Raw genomic sequence first — 21445 nt, forward strand, 5'->3', positions numbered from 1 at the left:
AGCAGCCAACTTTTGCCAATAAACACTACTGCAATAAATGTTTTGCAGTGCTACAGATCAGGAAAAGTCTGAATAGTCAGAAAGTGGTTTTTTTTTTATTTTTTATTTGTTAGATCCAAGGAGACAAGCTGTTATTTTATTGCTCTGTGTAGATGCTCCTACTTTGATGGACAAAATGTCTAGCACAATTGGACCGCAAAGTGACATAAATCCCAACAGAACAAAAATATATCCATTACCTACAGTATGTCTGGCATCAATCTCTGTGAGGGATGATTATGGTATTGACCTGAGATCTGTCAGTACATTTTCCTCTGAGAAGTCCCTAGTGCTTGTAGACAGAACCCCTGTGGGGGCTACCTTTCATGTACACCGATATGAACAGAAGACTAAAAACTTGCCTCGTGTGTGCTTTTCATAGCCAGATTAAAACATTAATGTCTATTGAATTAGTAGCTCAATACAAGTTGTGCTAAAAAGCATAAAGGAAATTAATATATATGGTACGAGGAATCGATGTCACCAAGTCCTCAGCAAAAGACACTAAGCAATTCACTCCATAATATAAAATTTCACACCTCAGTGCTCTATATACACGGATAAACTTCAGTAAATATCTGCATAAATTTGCTAATTAGGATGGCAGCAGAAAGGAAGCAAATGCTGAACAGGTACAGTCAACAACAGGAAACCCTTAGTGTCTAATGCATTGTAGCTCACATTTATTACAAAGACCCTCAGATTCACCTGTAATTAATACAAGTAGATTTTTTTTCAGATTGTCTTTTGGTCTCTGGGGAAGATGAATCCAGTTTGAGTGCAGTAATTGCAAGTGGATTAACCAGCCAGAATTGCCTGCAAATATCACATCATCACCCAGACCCAAAAAACCCATCAAAGCTTAAGAATTAATTAATGTACAACACCAGTGCTCTGCCAGAGGGAAGAAAACCCTCCAGAACACAAACCTTGTCATGTAGCTTTGTGTGGTATAGGCGGAAGAATCATTCTCTTTATCCTCTGGACACTAACCAAAATAAAGTCAAGAATTTTACTTTGCTGATAACTAATAGGATTAAAACCAAGTACATGAAATTTGAGAATGTATCCCAACACTTCAGGCTCTTTTGGCAGTTTGTTCACCAAGACAGGAGTGAAACTATATTATGAGAAGCAATATAACAAGCTAAATACCATAGCCCTGGGCCTTCATGCAATCAGACTATATCATACCATTTTCTCATACACCCAGGAAAACTGAGATCAGCTGAACAGGCCACAACAAAGTACTCAAAAGAAATGCATGCGCTGCTTCAGTCTTTAAGGAGTCAAAATCCCAGCTCTCCTTGAACATAAAAACATAAAAAGGAAATTCAAAGTCAGTTCCTCTGCCTGTGACACTCGTTGCTGGGAGCGCTGGGACCTTGTCCTCAAAAGCTGCGTGAAAAAATCCTTCTCTGGCTAGGATCCTCAGCAGTTTTATCACAGAGATGGAGAGCCACGGAGAGGAGAAACTCACAGATAGGAGATGGCAAAGCTCCACCAGGAGTCCCAGCGCTGTATGCCATGTCAGAATAGGGCTGAGTGTGTGCTAGAATCCCAAAGACACCTGATAATGCCAGATTTAGATTGCTTTCAGACCTTGTGAGAGTGTGCCCTTGTGGCTGATCCTGTGACACAGCTCAGGCTTGGAAGCCACGCTTCTGTTTTTTAAGAATCAACGGTTACCCAGCCTTACCCCGGGGAGAGGCATTTGAGGAATACCAAGTTCCTTTGTATTTGCATTTTTTAAAACACACTTCAAGTTTGTCTCAGAAGTTTTATAAATTAAAATAGTTACCACAGAGACTAAAACGGTTCATAGTCACCATAAAGATGTATAACTGTCTTAAACTCTCATATAAAAAGATGTGTTTTACTCGGCATTCTGCAGTGATTCCAAGTTTTAGCATCGTAAGAGTTTAAAGGATGGGACATGGATTGCACATTACAGTGTCTGATGCAATAAAAAGGAGTTTTTTGGTCATTTTACAGGACATCTGCAGTCAAGCTGGGACTATCACTCCATCACATTGGAATAAATAAATATTTTTCATGCTTATAAGCACCCATAAACAAAGTCCAATATGCACTTCTCTATAAGAATTCACAGAATTTTCCAAGCATTGGTTGATTAACCAAAGAAAATTACAGAAAGGGACACAAATGCTCCCATACCACTCTCTAATGAAGTGAGGTTAAAGCCCAGCAGGAGGTGAGTCTCTGTCAGGAGTTGCAGTCCTTAGCCAAGAGGTCACTCTGGCTCTGCTACAGCCCTTGCTCCTGCCCCAGGACTCCCACTGAAGATCCTACAAAGCACTCATTTTTAATCATGGAAGCACTCTGGACACAGCAAGATCAAGCCTTAATTAAATATTTAAGAAATGTGCATACAAAAACAAGGGTAACTGACATCAGTAATAGCCAGGGAGTCTAAAAAATGGCTTTGAAAGAAATGAAATCTGCAGGATGATATAAAAGGAAAAAAGAAAACAACAAAACAAACCTTCTAGGAGAAAATAATTCAAATATTATAAATTTGAATCTGATAGGGTAGCAAAATCCTGAAATTATTGCAATAAACATCACTGCAGCAGATGTGGGGAGAGCTGAAGCAATCACAAGAAAACTCAGGTTGGACTGGGAAGTGCTGAGGTAACTTCAGGTACAGCAGCATAAAGGCTGTTCCTGTTACTATATAAATCTCATCAAGCTAATGTTAATTTCAAGTTGATTTTCAAAACATGCTAATGTTATAACACAGCTGGGAAAAATTCATACCATGGAAACCTTGGCTTTACAAAAATAGTAATTTCTGAAGTATGCTAATCATTTTATAAGTATAAAATGACTAGAAATACTGTAAAGACACAAAGAAACAAGAGTGAATAGAAACTGTGGGTTAATATTGAGATGCAAGACCTTTCAGTGGAAGCATGCAAACATTTTCAGTACAGATTTTGATGGTTTACTGCATTCTGCTTCCTGTATTCTCCCCCTCCCCAAATTGCATCAAAATTTAATGACAAAAAAAATGGATGGAAAAGGAAAAATAATTATGGATACAGTTAGAAAACATTTAGTGTCTGAAGATGTCATTATTATGATTTATATTACATTAGTGATCATAAAATAATGCACATTTTACAAACACAGAAATCTAATCTCGTCCTAAAACAATAGTTTACATTCAAAGACAATGAGCATGAGGACTTGGACCTCCTTTCTGAGCTGGGTTTTGAGTCAACCTATGGTTTTATTCGCCACTGAGCTGTGCAGCCAAACAAGTGAACTCTCTAATGGTACAACCATGGTTTTACGTCTTGGCTGATTCTATAATGGAAATACATTAACTCAGGTTTGCAATGGCAGTTACAAAATATTTTTAAACTGGTTTCATTTCCTTGTTTCTTCCACACTGATGCTAGAGAAAGAAATTCCTGAAGTGCCTACATTTCTATAGGCTCTAAAGAGGAATAGAGCTAATTTAAAAGAAAATTCAGACATTTTACTGTGGATTGTCCTCATTACTGGCTTGCTGATCATGCCCAGCAACTTTCCACTCCCTCCCTTGAGCAATGTACGAAATCAGGAATGACAGCACAGAGGTACTCCTCATACAAAATCTCCTCTGCTTTGCCTAATGTCCCAAGCAATGCAGAATCTTGGAGAGTGGTTAGCTGGAGAGTGAAAGAGGAAGAAAATGATTGCACAGCAGATTATCTCATCATTTCGCTCATGTTGACTTTTCCAGGCCGTATCATCTGCATCATCTGAAGCAAGCTAAAATTCAATATGCTGGAAACTCAGCAAGAATGTATCCCAGGAAAAGAATGGTCCAAACAGAAAATCAGTCAGAAATTCTGTCAAATGGGATGAGAGGCATTGCTGTGCAACTACAGTGTGGGGGACAGAATCCTGATGGACCAGTCCTGCCATATGTAAACACCAATAGGTCAGATCTGCCCAAAGTTGGTACCTCTGTTGGAAGACAGGTGTATCTGCTGATCCTTAAATGCACAGAAAGTGACAGAGATCACAAATCACAAAAATCCTCCCTCCATCCACCACAGGAGCTCTGCCCTGGTTTTGGCTGGGATAGAGTTAATTCTTCTCCTAGTAGTAAGTACAGTGCTGTGTTTCGCATTTAGGATGATAATAGCATTGATAACACATTGGAATTGTAGTTCTTGCTAAGCAGTGTTTACCCTAAGTCGCTGCCCTGCAGGAAAGGGGCTGGAGGTCCACAAAAACTGGGAGAGGACACAGCCAGGATATCTGGAGAAAGCTGGCCAATGGCTGAGGAGCATACCAGGCATCACTGGGTTTGGTGGTGAGCAATTGCTTTTTATTTGCATCTCTTGTTTTTCTTGGGGTTTATTTTTATCTCTTTCTATTACTTTCCTTTTCATCATAGCAATTGATTCTTTTACTTTAATTCAATTACTATACTGTTCTTATCTTTCATGATTTTCTCCCTTTTACCCTTCCCAATCCCACTGGAAGAGGAAAGGGAGCCTGTGCAGCGATTAGTTGCCAGCTGGGGTAAAACCACAGCTAATTCCCTATTTGCTCTTCGGCAGCACCTGAAGGAAACTGGAGCAGAGTGACTACTCAGATGTGATGATCTTCAATGTACAAACAACAACCAACATAAAATTTAATTCAAGCTACACTACAGGGTATGTTTTCAGCAATTTTTGGGAGGGAGATGATGCTTGGGAAATTAACTGCAAAACTCCCATTATTAATAGAAGTCACACAGCTAAATCCCCACAACCTATAATGAAAATACTGCCTTACATTTCTCTCTGGTATCACTCCTGATCTTTGCTGACAGCACTTGCATCATGAATAACATTATGTCAGGCTGCCCAACTATTCCTGAAACTGTCAACAATGTTTAAAGTCAAGTTCTCCAAACTTTTTAAAAGTTAATCATCTTCACTCTGGAAGCATAAAAGTTGAATGCAATAGAAAATGTGCAGATTCACATCAAGTTTCTTTTTGGCCAAAGACTTCATCTAGCTGCTGAAACATTTACATACTACAAAGCACTATCTATAGAAAGGATGTCCTTAAAGGCCGGAATATACATGAGATGACAGAAAGAGTTGAGAAAGTATGGAGAATAGTGCATAGTGTACTTGACTTTTACACTAAATTATAAAAGCCTCCAGTCAATCCAAAGTATGAAATCAGCCTAGTTTAAGGAATTTCACTAGCACTATGTACAAGCACAGCTGAGAAGGAAACACTCTTGAGAGATCTTAATTTCCTTGTCTTCTGCTGCTGCAATCTACAATGCCACTTTTTCAAAGCATGAAAAACCACTAGTCCTTCAACTTCCCTAAATTTTTTTTTTCTTTTTAATTACTACTCATCAATGTGATAAAAAGTTTCAGAGTAAAAGCCCGAAGAAAGAGTAATCAACATGCTCTTTACTAGTCGAAAACGTAAGTTTTATTTGCCAGTGCTCCCCTAGGCAGGTCCATACCTTTGTTTCTGAAAGGCAGCCAGTCAACTTTGTGTTTTTAAATGGCTCAATTACAAATACATACATATATATATTTGTTCCAAATTAAGTTGTGTAAATGTTGTATACACTTTAAACACCTGCATTTAACATCCTTTTCTTGTTACCTTTGCACTTCCCTTTTGTTGTATAAAGGGGTGTTTTCAACAATAATGATATTAACTTGTACTCCAGACCTCCAAACTATTGACCTACACATAGCCAAGATTTCAGGAATTGATCCAAACTGAATTTCTGAATCTTCTATTAGCCTTCATTACTCACAAATCTTCCAGTCTGTGCTTCTCTCAAAGCTGCAACTCTTTCAGTCAAGTGATCATATTAGATCACATTGGGATTCACTTTTAAAAAGTTGAGATTTTCTGTTAATGCCCAGCTGAATGCACTGCAGAAGTCCAGAAACAAAAAGTCAAAGAAATAAGGATGAAGGAATTATTATTTTATTATTTTTTTCAAGACTATTATGCCAAGCTTGCATTTTTGGATTTAATTTATTATTTTCAAATTGTATTCCTGGCAACACATCTGTTTTACTCTCTGGACCGTTGAACCAAAGCATTTAACAAAGCAGCCAACAAAATCCCTGAGTGATTGAGGTCCTCTTCAAAGCTCTCCAGTATATGCTTTTTTAAGAAATAGAGGGTGTATCTGTCAGTTTCTGTCAAGAGCTAACAGGGAACAGTTCCATTTGCAGAGAAAGACACAGTTAATCTGCTGGTTCCATATTAACCTGGGAAAGCCTTTAAACCCCGGATATTTCCTCAAAATCTGTTTTTATTGGGCTTTTTCACTTTTGAAGGAGCAGAAAGAGGATGAAGTAGAATGGAGAAACAGTCACATGATAGGGCCTATCTTAAGGAAAGCTCTTATCTGTAAGAAATTTATTCAGTCATGAGAATCTAAACATAGCTCCCTGCTTACAGAGAAAATAAAAATGATACACAAAAGTCCTCTCATTTTGGGACTGAGTAACCAAGGATAAAAATAAAGAAAGGAAGAAATAAAAGTGATCAGAAACTGTTTGCTTGAAGTCCTTTCAAGTGCCCCCAGTCAAGCCATTGATGTGGTGTGGCCTAGAAAGGGATAAAGCAAAAGAAGATCTGCAGGCTCATTTGTATATTGAACACTGGTGTCTTAGACTGGACATGCTTCCCAAGGAATGGGAGGATTTTCTCTCTCTTTTCCTCTCCTCCTTTCTTCTGTACTGTCAGAAGTCAGATAGCTGTATTGGCGAGAGCTGCAGAGGTTACTCATTAGCACCACGTTCTCTGATGCCAAACATGCACCAATAATTTTGTCATCTCAGGGGATCCAGCCACAATCTGCATCTCTCATGTCTGCCAATAATTGCACTAATGTTCAATCCTATACCATGTCAATTCCCTCCATCAAACAGATACATTTGACATTGTCCTGAAATGTGACTGAAATGTTTTCAGATCCAGCCTATGCTGTTCAGCAGTGCAATTACAATAAAGGAAATAAGGATATATATATATATAAAAAAATGAAGGTGGTACAGCACTGGACCAGGTGCTCAGAAATGGAACAAGATCCTGAACTTGAATCTGATCCTAACCTGAATTAACTTCCAAGCTGGAACTCCTTTGAGTGAATGGTTGAACCCGATAGCTTTCAGAAGGTTCATTCCAACATAAATTCTGACTCTAAGCGTGGTTTAAATGGCCAAACTGCCCACTGCTAGTGGCTAGTTGATGGTTGCTTATGTGGCAAACATTTGCCATGCATCCCATTCTCCCAGAGAAATTTCTCATTATGGTGAAAGAGAAGGTAGAATTGTTTAAAGTGCCAGACCAAGAAACATGAATTACTGTAACATGTGCCTCCAAATTCTTCACATCTCCTCAAAGTTCCATATGAAAAATAACTACCAATTCTTAGAGTAAATCGCAGATCTTCATGCTTCCAATGATTATTCAGAAATTATTTTGGTAAAGAAGAAAATAATAATTTTTGCGGAGACAAAATTTATTCAGTGGTTGCTTCAAGTTCTGCTGGAATGTTTATAGCAACTTTTATGCAATCTGACATTCCAAAAAGAACAAACAGTAATGGACTGGAAACACAGGGAAACTTTTACAGAACGCAGAAAAAAGTTTAAGAAGAAACAGAATTTAAGAGCTAAATTTCTTTAACTGGCTCTGATAAGCTACTGGCTGAACAGAAAACCTTTGAGGAGCTTTCAGACTAACAAGATGACACTCTGCATTGCTCCAAAACACAGAAGTTGAGATGTGAAGCTGAAGAAATATTCCCCTCTGGCTTTTATTTTGTCAGATTTGATGGAGCCAAGCAGACTACACTGATTAGCAATAAAGACAGAAAGGCCTTCAAGGGAAGCATTAGAGTCTCCAGGAGAAAGGTCCTGTAGCTACTCTCTGGAAACCTGTCCCCATCCCATGCTCCAGGCTGGTGTTAGGGGGGCAGCATCCACAGGACCCACACTTTCTGAGGCTGCAAGGCTGCACTGCAGAGCATCTCACCTTCACCATCTAAAAAAAAAAACCAGCTGGTTGAGTCATTATGAAATCTTAGCTGTAAATTGAGTTTTTTTAGATATTTATACAGTATTGCAGGTCCTGGCAGCAGTGCCAGGACATGAGAGGGGTCTTCCCTGGGATAACAGATCTCATCCACTTCAAAAGTACAAAACATCGAAATGTCTCCTTAGAAGTGCGTACAAAGATATTGTCGTGATGACAGTGGTACAGAATTGACAATAAATCCTCCACACTTTATGCTGGGACTGAAGCAGACATTGACCTTTCCAGAGACTTCAACAATTCTCTGTGAATGTTCTTCCACCTCTGTGGCTTCAGCATCCAGTAAAGTTCTTAGAAATGTGTTCTAAAACTTTTTTTTTTTTTTTTTTTTTTATTTATTTATTTTTTTTAATTCTTGAATCCTGGTCTTCCTTTTTTTCTTTGTTTGATAATTCCCAGCTGGAGATGATGCTCTTTGGTGACCAAATGCATATGTAGCACACCCCAGAAGGAGTAATATGGCTTTATTTATGTTATGATGTATGTTTAATGAGTAATAGGCCCCATTATTTGTCCACACCTCATCATTGTCAACCTTTTCCACAAGATGCAAGAACAATGTAGGCCAACATAAGTTACTAAATTCCCACTCTCCACCCATCTTTAAAAATAGGAAGGTCAGCTCTAGAGTCTCCTCAAATGATAATGTACTTCAAACTAATATTTTTAATTGTTATGTGGAGTAATTCCGTTTCTTTCTAATAAGGGGTGAAGATTTCTAACCCTCTCTTCTTTACAATTTTGGAGCATTCTAAATTTCTGGTTTCCTCAGAATTAGCATTGCTACTAAAATAGTAAATTGCCATTTTAAAAACTTGCTAAATATTCCTCTTCCTTTCTGATACCTCACTCTCAAAATCTTTCCTCAACACAGTGCCAATTTTGTACTGAAGGGTAGTCCTTTTTTTTTTTTTTTTTTTCACACAGATAACATAGAGCCATTTTCCTTCCCTCACCTCATTTTATGGCATTGCAGAATTACTGTGGACATTCTCCTCAGAGCTTGGAAAACTGGGCTAATTGTCTGTGAGGTGACAACTGTTCCATCCACATGTCTGCAAAACATCTCAGCAAGTCACTCCAATTAACAAAATCTAGCATGTTTGATTTTATTCTCATTCAACAGTTCTTCTCAGAAGAACTCATTCAGGTGTACCCAACGAGAGATGTATTGAAACAGAATAGGTAAGGATTAAATATTCTGCACATACCCAGAGCCCTGCACCTCAAACTCTTCCTAAAACACTAATTACTTAATTAAGACTCAAGTTATTTCTCTGTGGTGGAGAAATACAGCTTTGCCTACTTTGTAGGTCAAGGTCCAAGGCAGAAATAGGCCAAATTAATCGGCCGAGATCCAACAGAATGCATGTGGCAGAACTGGAAATTCAAATATGACTTCACTTCCAAGATGTCTCACATTCCCCACCCAAAAAAAGCAGTTGTACCTCCATTCTTTTTTTCCTCCTGAACACTTGTAATTTTGTAACTTGATGACCATAATTTCCAGTTAGAAGGAGAAACACATCACTGAAGCAGCTCTTAGAATCTTTAGAGGAAGAAAATGTAAGTACAGTACTTCAGAGCAATGCAGAATAAGAAGTTTACGGTTGTTAACCTGATACTTGCTCTGATTTGATCAGCATAGTCCAGGTTTGGAAAGCTCAGATATACTAAAATTGGTAACTTTGATATTTTTGTGACTTTATGTCATCATCCGTAACGCTACTGCATAGTAAAACATTATATGTGATGACATAACACCTGGAGAAAGCATTGTGCTTATCAAAAGGCTGTGGGTTTAGCCAATTCAGTTCAAGACATCATGAGCATATCTGAGCTTTTAGCTAGGCTCTATCAGCTCTGGTTATTACCTCTGTCCTTTTTCTGGCAAGATGTTCCTAAACAAGAAGCAAATAATGTGGCTGAATTGTCAACCCAATGCAAAAGCTACACAAGGGTTTAATAATTTGATGCACAACAAGAAATTAACAGGTCAGTGTTAATCTGTTATGGCATGAGCTTCTGAAGGTAACCAAAAAGAAATTTAAAACAATTTTTTAAAAAATCATCAGAATGCTCTGCTTTCACAGGCCCCTGCCTTTTGTGTGAAGGTAGCTCTCAAACATGTTTCAGGGAAGCCACAATAGTGCCAATGAAAGAAAGTGGAAAAGTTTTCTATGTCTCTAAAAAAATCCTTGTCACATCTACAGTAAACGCTCTGAGCCAGCAACTGTTAAATCCAAAGTTTTAACCGACTCCTTAAATTCACCATCTCTGGGGCCTGACTGCTTAATAAAGACTACAGGGTGTTGAGAAGCACAGTATATTATTTCATTAAGTGCTTTTTCAGAGAAGGGGATTTAGAAGTAAAACTGCTGGCTTTGTGTGGCAAGGTTATGACCTTTGACAACTTTGGAGCTTATCTCTTTCATCTTCCCACTCCCCCGAGACCTCGAACTTACGGAGGGATGGAAATGGGTAAGCCGGGGCCAGACAGAGTCCAGCATTGTTGTGGGGCTGCCTCCTCTCCCTCTCCCTTTTTCCTCTTCTCTCTCTCTCCCCCTCTCCCTCTCTCTCTCCTTTTTCCCCCTAAACAAAACAGATCTGAACTGAGCCAAGGAAACAAAAATGTATTGTTCCTCGCAGATGGAAGCGAGTGTCGCCTAGGTAACCAGATTAATCTTCTTTTTCTCTCCCTTCCTCTCTTGTAGTGCAGTAATCGGTGGGCTCTTTTCACAAAAAAGCCAGCCTCAAAGCTGGGGCTCTAACTAGGTTCCTAATTAGCTGCAATTTACAATGAAGACAACATGATGAGATAATAGAAATTTGCAAAATAATGACATACCTCAGCAAAATATTCCTCCTCCTAAGAACCATTTTTATACAAAAACAATAAAGAGGGCCCTTCTAAAGCAAAGCTGGAAAATGGTGGTGTATTATGTGACACAGAACATTATTGTTCGCCTCTTGTTCCCCCAATCAACAGCTTATTGTTTGGCATCTTAAATAAAAATGACTCAAATACAGGCCACATAATGATCTCCATTGCGCTAATACACTGTATATACAGAGTAGTCAAAAATGTACCCAAGCCAAGGCCAGTGGGGCTGATAAAGGAGCAGGGCCCAGAAAGGTAATTTACAATACAATGCACTAACTATTATTGCTGGCCTTAATCACACGTATCTTCCTGATTTCTGTCAGGATGAGCTCTGACATCAAAAAAGGGCACTTGAACGGGGGGCAGCCAGTTAATGAAATATGATGGCTTGCATTTGTTTTCATGTGGTGGTTGGCTCAAACGAGGCAGCTCCAGACTGTTAGCCAACAGTCTTCCCTTGTGCGACATCAAAGGCTCCCATTGATGGCAGAGAGGGAGGGCGCGGGCAGGGGGATCATGGGGAGACAGCGCTGAGGCAGGAGCGCTGGGCAGCTCAAAGGACCATTAAATCCTAATCTCTACCTTATGTCCAAAGGAGGAGAGCAGGGAAACAGAGTGGGCTGAAGCCAAACTGCCCCAATTCCAAGGGGAAGCAATGTTAGCACCTCCACATGCGGTACAGGACAGGCATGGCCCATACGCCACTGCCAGAATTGGGCATTTGGCTGCACAATGCTGACTTGTCGTTGCAGACATGGGGAGGACAGCCCTGCTAGAGTAGAGTTCAATGCAGTTTTGATCTCAACAGAAAGATTTCATAAATAGCAACAGATTGTCTAAAACTGTCAGGAAGAAGAGTAGCATTTTAAGTCACTCCTTATTTTATCTGTGAGCTCTTCAGTGTTGATTGGTGTAGCTGCAAATATTGAAGACCTACAGATCTTGGAGGATTGTCCCTCAAATAAGTGCAACTATGGCCACTTTGGACAAGGATGGAAAAGCATTATCATGCACCCTGACCATGTGTTTTGGTTCCTGAGAGTGGCAAGAAGCCTAATTTCCTTCACAGAATAATTGAAAGAAATGAGTAATGTCATATTATACAGAGCAAGCCAACTGCTGAAAACTACCGACAGGATACATGGCTCTAGAGAGGTCCTGCAAGACAGTTTACAGCAAGGGTTAACCATTTCAAGAACTACTGAAATTCCCCTGCCATCTTTTATACAACATCTTTCATCTTTCAGGATCTCAAAGCACTAAATAGTATTGTAAGTTTGTTGAGAAAAGCCACTGAATGCATCAATGCTGAACATTATGATGTGCAAGAATAAGGAAAAGAAGATTTTAGAAGCACCCCAAGCATACCATTTCGAATGACTACTGCTATGAGGTTTAAACAGGACACAGGACAGTCCGGGCTTTGGGGTTTAAGATATTCAAAATACTCACATAAGAAACACATTGATCCTGAGAGCCTTTAGAAGTGCAATGTGACACCTTTAAATCAACAATAGTGAATATGCAAATAATAATATATAAATAAAGAACCACACAGATTTAAGACAGAACAGCACTGAAAATAGATTTCAATTTTGGAAGTGGGTCTGCTATAAGCAAACACACCCTGGTCTATAAAGATTTCTAGGAAAAAGAGAACAAGGAGGAGAAATGTGAAGCATTCAGTCTTTAAATAGAAATAAACAGTAAATAATAGATGGCCAGATTCTTGTGTGCTTAATCCTATTCTCTCCATGCAAAGTGTGATTCAGCTGCAGAATAAGGTGTCATTTAATGTTACAGCATCAAAACTGCTTCTGAAAAACAAAATCATCTGTAAGGTACTTGAACTGCTTGTCAGGCAGCCCTACTCCAACTAATGCTGAGAATCTTCTTATCCCATTGACTTCTCCCAGCACGGGAGCTGGCAATCTACCAGAAGTATGCTGACACTCAGGATCAGGCAGCACCTAAGAAAAGAGCAGGAAAGTGCAGAAAATGGCTTTGAACGTGAACCCAGTTCAGTGCAAATCCCGTGTTGACATTACTGATCGTAGAAGTCATTAGTACTTCTTTGCACCAACTGAAAGCTAGATCTAAAGATTTGTCTGTTAGCTTGTTTGTTTTTGTTTCCATATACCATATACATCTCTATGGAAGGTTAAATATAGTCTGTTCCTTTCAGGCTCATCTGAAAAAGCAGACCTATTTTAAAATTTAGATTTCTAAACACAGAAATAAGCTTTTTACCTGGCATATTCTTCTCCTTTGGAGCTTCCACCGTAGTTTTGCTTAATCTATCTAGAGGTTTTCTCATTGCATGTTTAGATAATCCTGTGTGGAACAGCTTCAACACACCAAGAATTCAGACTAGTGGGAACAGCGTTGCTGCCCTGTATATCCCATGCCAGAGTCAGAACAGCAGCTCTGTATCTGCAGCCTGGTATGATTAACACCAGCTTGCCATTTTAAACAGAAAACATTAGTATTTCCAGCTCCTTGGATGGATGAAATAACTCAGTAAGAGTTAGCTTCCCAGAATTACAGAGCTCTATCTGATATTGCAGGTGAATGGCACAAAGAGAATTCAATTGGATTTCTGTATATTCAGCATCTGAAGGTTTGGGAGCATAAATATTAACCTTTTCTCCACAACAATCCTATCCAAAGCATTGCACCATAGGAGGTCAAAACATTGGGCATAAACCTGCAATATGAATTCAGTTACTCTTTTTCTTCTTCTTTTTTTTTTTTTTTTTTTTTTTTTTTTAAAGTTAACAGAACTATTTTTGTAAATAAATGTGGCAAGGCTGAGCACTCAGTATATTTTCTTTCCTAGCATCTCGAGTGTCTGGCACAGACTGTGTTACCCAGGATCTATCTGAGATCATCTACATCATTCCTCTGGAGTAGCACCTGTGCCCCAGTGGTCTTGAATGGCTCTTACAATACAAATTTACAAATAGCTTTTCAAAATTACTCAAACATCCTCCAGTATGAGCAAAATCTGGTGTGTGACACAACTGCCTTGCCTTTGTTTTCTGACGATTATCACCACTTCCAGAGTTTTGTGTGTGTCAGCACATTTCTTTAGCATCTCTGACAGCCTTCAATGTTCCTGCCTTTTATACCTTTGAACCATGTGCAAACAGCAAGAGAAACTACTAAAACAATCACTTCACTCGAAAATTTGTGCACCTAACTTAAGTTTAGTGATCTCCAACACTATTTCTCCTTCTTTTGCCCCTGGCCCCCAGGGGATGTGGGAGGAATGGTTTAATTCAATAACCAAAGGCTTCAGTTTTACAAACGCTTGAGCCATTAGAGCTCTGAGTCCTTGGTACATCAGCCCCAACCTCCCCCACCCCTGCACACACACACACACACATGTAACATGTATAGAAAAGAAATGCTCTCAGCCTGGCATTAACCATGTTCGTTCAGTGCTCTGGACTTAAAGGAAAGACAATTAAGTGAAACCTTGAAGTAATCTCATTCTGCCTATTTAGCCTCTTCATCCCTCAATGTGTGGTTAGTAAGTGTTGCAATCAGGGGCTAAGGCCTGCTATCAGGCCTTAATTAAAAAAGACACAAGCAGTGGAGCTGTGAATTAGAAAGGTAACAACGCACTACCCCTGATTAATTCGAGGCTCATGTTGGATTAATAACTCCAAACAAAGAACAAAAGGAAATTGTTATGCGAATTGCAGTCCTCCCAGGCCAGACAAAGGTCAAATCACAGGATTTCAATTTCATCCGGAGTCGCTTAATCAACTCCCTCGGAAGGAAGAACATATGCAGTCCTGAAAGCTACCCATTGTAGTCGTGTTGTCACTGGACCTGAGAGATGGCATAGAGATAATCCCAGCTATTCCCATCTTTTCTCCTTCTTGTATGTTTCTTTTCTTTTTCTTTCTCCCTTTTCCATTTTTCCCCCATTATGACAAAAGCCCTTCATTATAGCTAACGATTAAGGAATAATCTGAAGCCAGGACAGGATAGTATCTGTGGAAAAGCGGCTTTTGTGGCTGCTGCCCCATGGTGGCATCCTGACTCTCACTCTCCATGCACCTGCAGAGGTAGCTTCTCATTTCAGGGGGTCTTCTGTGGCAGCAGCAGAAGCCACAAACCACAGTGCTTCATTCCACACCCCACAGGCACTTGCAACAAACAGTACTTGAGGGTGGGGGCGTAAAACAGGATGTTTGGGACACATTCAGTGCGCTGCCTACATCTTAATGCAGAGGTCTTTTGGGGATGTTAGCTGAGGAAGAAGGATATTACTAGTCTGAATCCCTATCTCTGATGAAAACTAAGTCACAAAGAATAAAATCCTGTATTTTCTTGCTTTCTTTCTTCAGAACAGCCTTCAGTTTTCACAATCTTGGATATATTGTCCTTCCAGTGAGCAATAACAGAGCATGTCCCCCTGCTCCCATGGAACATGACTTCTCAATTAACCCACATGGCAGAGCATTTTATATGGACTGCACAGTTATTCTATATAAAGAAAAAAAAGAAAGTTCAGGTCTACTTAGGAATCTGGCACCTCATGCCAAGAGCAACCCTATATAAATGAAAAAAGAGCAAGAAAGAAGCTTCAGGGTGGGGACCTGCAATATGGGGTTCATTCCCACCCTCACTGCCTTCTGAAAGGGTTCCACCCATCAACTTAGTGGCATCAGTTTGCCATACTCCTAGAAGCTGGCCCAGCCTGGATGACCCTTTCTCAGCTAGATCCCTATTGTTTGTATACATTTCCAAAGGCTGGAATGTCTCATGGTTTGATTCATTGGGGGTTTTGTTCTATATTCTGTAACACAGCAACACAGTTTGGGACCAAATTTACTGTCCCCAGGAACTGGCTCCAGCAAGAGGTCAAGAGGCAAGAACATTTCCCATCTTGATGTAGACCTCTTGCTTAACTCAAAAAAATCTCTCCTGATTTACATGGAAATGAGATGTAAAGACTCAAGTAACAGTTCTCTTTTAATCTTAAATTCTGGTTCAAATAATACTCTGTGTATGAATTCCATGGTATAGGATTGCTGACAAATGCACAAGGACTCTCTAAGCAGAGAGTCCTCTCACAAGGACTAAGAGATACCTCAAAGCCCAATAAAATGACATGAAACCTGGTACTAGTACCTGGCACTGCATCACTAGTTTCCAAAGCTGAAGGCACTGAAGAACAGGAATTATGATGGGGATATTAAAATACCTTGGGAAATGCAGATGCAGATTCTGTAGAAATCTCTTACCTGTGTTAAGTGTTGGAATAAAATTGCAGGTCACTCAGTGAACTCAAAAGAAGATCCTGTTTTGACTTTCAGCTTGCGATCATCTCCATTCAATTCTGTCACAAACAACACTTGGTCCTCTTGCAAAGGGGCTGTTCACACAATTGCTGCCTCTGAATTAGCTGTTGGAGGGGAAGAAGTGCTTTGTGAATTGCCCAATTGTGAAGCCCTTTCCTACTCAGAAATATTCCAGTTTTAAATATTAACCCAATACATGACTATTCAACTTCTCTGATGCTTTCCTTTTAAGTATCTGTACTCTCTTGCTTTACATATTGATTTCTTAGCATGCAACCAAAACAAATTAAGATGAAATACCTACTGTGCCATGGAAAAGGAGTCATATACTCAGAAACCCTTTTGCCTGTGTTATACCATGTCATTAAATCCAAATTACATGAAATGCAAATCCTGTTAGAAATGAATCTTTCAAACATTCTACCAGCTCCAAAATGTATTAAAAAAATAATTTTTGAAATCTGTTACTATTAGAAGCTCAGCAACAAATTAACTTACATGTACTAGCGGTTATTTTAGCTACTTCTACACTTCAGCACAAAAGTAAAATGAAAGTTTTAGGTGTGTAGCTCCAGAAGTTTAGCCTATGTATTCATCTGTCAAAGAAGGAAACCTATGCACATATCCCAGTAAGAATAGTAGGACAAGATTTCCCTTCCCATTCATGTTGAAAGCTAGTTAAGCTTGTAGCCTTCAGTCTAACAGGAGAAAGACTGGTCACACATTTCTCATGTATTCTAATTACTAAAGGGCAAATAAGTTTTTTCTACAGGAGTGAAAGAATCATTTAGGTTGGAAAAGACCTCTGAGATCATGAAGTCAAACCTTTGATCACTGTCAATTCAACCATGGCATTAAGTACCACATGCGGTCATTTCTTGAATGCCTCCAGTGACAGTGACTCTACCACCTCCTTGGCCACTTGGACAGTCCATTCCAATGCCTAATAACCCTTTTTGTCAAGAAATTCTTCCTTATGTCCAACCTGAACCTCCCTTGGTGTAGCTTAAAGCCATGTTCTCTTGTCCTGTCACTGTTGCCTAGGAGAAGAAGCTGACCCACCTGGCTATACCTTCCTGTCAGGGACTTTAAAGAGTGATAAAGTCCCTCTGAGCCTTCTTTTCTCCAGAATAAACAACCCCAGCTCCCTCAGCTGCTCCTCATAGTACTTACTTTCTAGACAGCACACATTCAGGAATTTTTTAGGCTCTTACTTCACAGCATTAGTCCCCATGTCCATGAGATGACATTACTCCTCTTAACACAGGACATGAATCTCCCACTTATCGGCGAATTGTGTGCAAATAAACACAAGACAAAAGCTGATGTGTTAAAAAAAAGCTCACCACAGTGATGAAATACATCCACTGCTATTGTAATGCCACAAAAAAATACCAAACCAACAAACAAAAAAACAAACAAAACACTTAGGACAGATCTCTTCTGCTTTCTACAGAAGAAGACAGAGTCAGGGGCATCTGTTCTCTCCCAGCCCAAATGCCAGCACATGCCAGGTATGCAATGGTTCCTACAGACTACATCAGATGATAACCTACAAATCTGCTGGGGATGAGGAGGAAAAGTACATATTAAGTGGCTGCAGACTCAACCAGCCCCCACTACTAAGTCTGGCACATGCATTCTGAGACTTGAAATCAAATGTTGCCCATTTTTGTAGCTCCTGAAAAAGTTGTTGAAAAACAACTTTAAAGAAGCTACATCAGATGAGACAGGCATAGCTTAAACTATTCCCCACTCTACTTTAAGCTCAACTTCCTCCCTCTCTGACATAGCTCCACAGAGTCAGGTGGGACAACAAGGCAAGTCCTGGGTGAGCTACACCGGGGGACCAGGAGACTGCCCTATATTCCCATGCAATCCCTCAAAACTACAGGTAGTTTAGAGCCTATCTCACTTTCCTTGCTTTTCTCAGCTATCTCTAAAGCCTTATGAATTTTTATAAATCCCAAAGCATCAACAATAGGCAGGCATTGAAAACTGCCCTCAGCTTGACTTGCTCTTTTCTTTGTGGAAATCATCTCAGACCTGTGTACCTGTATCTTTTAGCAAATAAACCAACAAATTTCCCTGATTTTACTTGAGTTTTTTTTTACCCTTTCCCTTTACTTAGGAGCTGCCTCTTTCTCTTCCTTTCCATTCAAACAAGCTGCCAGTGAGAAACATTCCTCCTCTGTAGCTCTTACCAAGTGTGGAAGAGCTTTCACATATCTTTATCTCACTGACCCTTCATCTTTTTTCGAATCACAGATAAGAAACAACATTTTCTTATCTTGCTAAGAACTGGGAACACCTTCCACTTCTATTACAATGTTTGCCACCCCTATTAAATACTCTAAGAGTCTGCATGGAAAAAAATATACATAAATATGGTAGTTTTCTGATAGACTCCAAGCAACCAGTTTTTCAGTGGATAGTATTCCAAACTGTACTGCAAGAAAGCAGCTGTATCAAAAAATGAAATATGATGGGATATGCAGAGAAAACCAGTCATGTCAAGCCCATTTGTGTCTTCCAAAGAAAACCAAGCCAACCAAGCAAAGATAACGTGGATTCTTCTATTCACCTTACCAAAATGCCACTTCTACTAGAAAGATAAAATCACAATGCAACAAATTAGGTTTTACACCTGGATAATTTTCCCAAAGAAGCCCAGCACCTTTGTTTAGGCTCAACTTAAAGGACTGCACACCATTTCTAAGAGTTCCGGGGCAGTTGCTGCTCACCCTCTTAGAGGTGGCTGTTCCTCAGTACTGCTTGGCATTAAGCAGGCAAGACATAATTTCCTTGAAAGATACAGCTTTCATTCCAAGACATAAAAATATTTTATGAAACAATTTTTTCTTTTAATTTTTGGCCAGCTTTAATAGTAATTATAGGAATTGCCAACTATTGGTATAAATCTAGAATACAGCAGTAACTTCCTTGTAAAAGAATTTATAATATACTTTACCAATATTATCAGGAAGCTTATCTAATTCTTCATTACTAGGATGAGATATTACACAAAAGAGTAAGACTGTTCATGTTGTGTATAAACATGGAAAGAGGTTCCAGAAGCTTGAAGAAACTGGATCCCATAAATAATTTCACCTTTGCCTTTTTTTTATTTTATTTTTTTGTGAAATCTATCTCCTTTGCTTTGATGCCTTTGATTGAAAGGCATTGCGTAAATGACTCAAATTTGCACAGCTCTGAAACACAGACACCAACAAAAGCCAAAACATACAATTTGGTGTATCTGCCTGCTGACTAAATGCTTTTCCTTGTATCTCTCTTCGCTTGGAGGGTAAATTGTTAGTTTCAAAGCTGAATGACTGCTTCAGTGAGTTGGGTAGCAGACTATTGGTACAGTGTGATAATTAAGGATCTTAGTTCTTAAACAATACTGATAAAACAGAAATCCCTCTCCCTTTTTTCTGGATTTCCTTTAGAACCCAAATCAGAGCACGTAAAATGAATAATAATTTGCACCTTATCATTCTGTGAATGATAAAAGATTGAATCAAATTTTGACTAGAGTCTATTTGTAAATCCCTCAGGATGACATAATTACTATTCAACACATACCCTAATTAGCTGTACACATCTATTTCATAGTATTTAACAGGTTTTAACAGCTTCTATTGTCTGTTGAATGGATGTTCCATTCTTATCAAAATGGAAACAGTAGTGAATTTCCTAAACTGGAGGAAATTTTCTCACAGAAGTTATGAAATTATCTAGAAATTACTGCTCCTATAATCAAATAGTTTTCAGTTGGGTTTGTTTGTTCTTTTTCATTTTTAAAGTTGTTTCAAATTCACCAATGGTACAAAGAATTGATGATGCATGATGTAAATTATTGTTGCTGTGGCTTCTTTCCTTTTGATAAGAAAAGGTCATAGTTACATTGTCTGGCGTAAATAAAAATCTACTCAAACTTTTGCATAGAATTTGAAATTAATAGCAAGCTAGGCAAGGACACAATTTATTTTCCTGGCTTGGATTACAGCACGGCCTCACCTCTAGAAAGCGCTGCTATTTTCATTGCTCCATGATGGATAAGAAATTTGGCAAGCCATGCCTTCAGGTGAAACTGAAGAATTAGCGTTTGAGACCTTAGTGCTCATGTTGCATAACAGCAGGTATGTGCTCAGCTGCAGAGGCTGTTCTAAAAACCAGTGGGATCTGCAGAACAACGAGTCTTGGTCACTCACGCAGCTGCTGTGAGCTGAGGCTTGGTGCAAATCACAAGCACAACCTTCCCTAAAATCAGAGAATCCCAGAATCCTATAGATTGGAAAAGATCTCATAGGTCATTGAGTCCAACCATTATCCTAGCATTGCCAGGTCCACCACTGAATCACATCCCAAAGTTCCACATCTACCCTTCTTTTAAATATCTCCAGGGATGCTCAAGCAAATGAGAATGGTGGTGATGGTGTGCAGATGCATTTGCATGTGGTATGTTTTCATATTTTGTCAAACTGCCCCAAGTGAGATTAAAATGTTTGCTTAAATACTTATTTTATACTCTGTGTCATTTACTTTCTGTTCACCTAAAAGTACAATGCTGAAGACAGCTGACTCTTCAGACAGCTCAGTGTTCCCAGAGCCAAATCAAAATGCAGATAATCAGCAACCAGGGAAATGATGGAGGCTGAGCTGGGGGAGTGGGAAAAGCAGGAATAGAAGTGCTTTGCTCTTCCAGACACCTCTTTTTTACTGGTTTTATGGGGATCACAAAGAAGCCAAGACCTCCATAGTCACAGTAAGGGAGCACTGCCTATGAAGAGCCTATGAAAAGGGAAAGTCCAAGCACACTGCTCTCGCAGAGGAGAAACTAAACAACTTGAGGAGAAGGTCTGAAAGACGTTTAAGGTACTACACCTCCCAACTACCCAAAAGTCATCAGACCAGACAAAGTCCTAAGATTTACCATAAACAATAGTGCTTAGAAACATACAAACGAACAAAACCCCTAAACCAATGCCTTCCAATGCATTTGGGATCCTTTTGTTTTATCTTTGTCTTACTTCTCTAGGCTGTCCCGTGTCATATTTTCAAGTTTTCCACTACAATTGCTACAATTCCTTGTAGCAAA

At 39.3% G+C, this 21445-nt stretch overlaps 1 protein-coding gene across 3 annotated transcripts in view; it reads right to left on the minus strand.

Moving 5' to 3' along the window:
• Positions 1–21445, minus strand: part of SOX5 (SRY-box transcription factor 5) — a 608434-nt gene that overhangs the window by 312941 nt on the left and 274048 nt on the right. For all 3 annotated transcript variants that reach the window (XM_056508516.1, XM_056508534.1, XM_056508524.1), the window contains exon 3: positions 16285–16445. The gene's annotated coding sequence lies outside the window, so the exon portion shown is untranslated. The remainder of the gene's footprint in view (positions 1–16284; positions 16446–21445) is intronic.

This window comes from Oenanthe melanoleuca, chromosome 1A (assembly GCF_029582105.1).
Source record: "Oenanthe melanoleuca isolate GR-GAL-2019-014 chromosome 1A, OMel1.0, whole genome shotgun sequence".
Taxonomy (NCBI): domain Eukaryota; kingdom Metazoa; phylum Chordata; class Aves; order Passeriformes; family Muscicapidae; genus Oenanthe; species Oenanthe melanoleuca.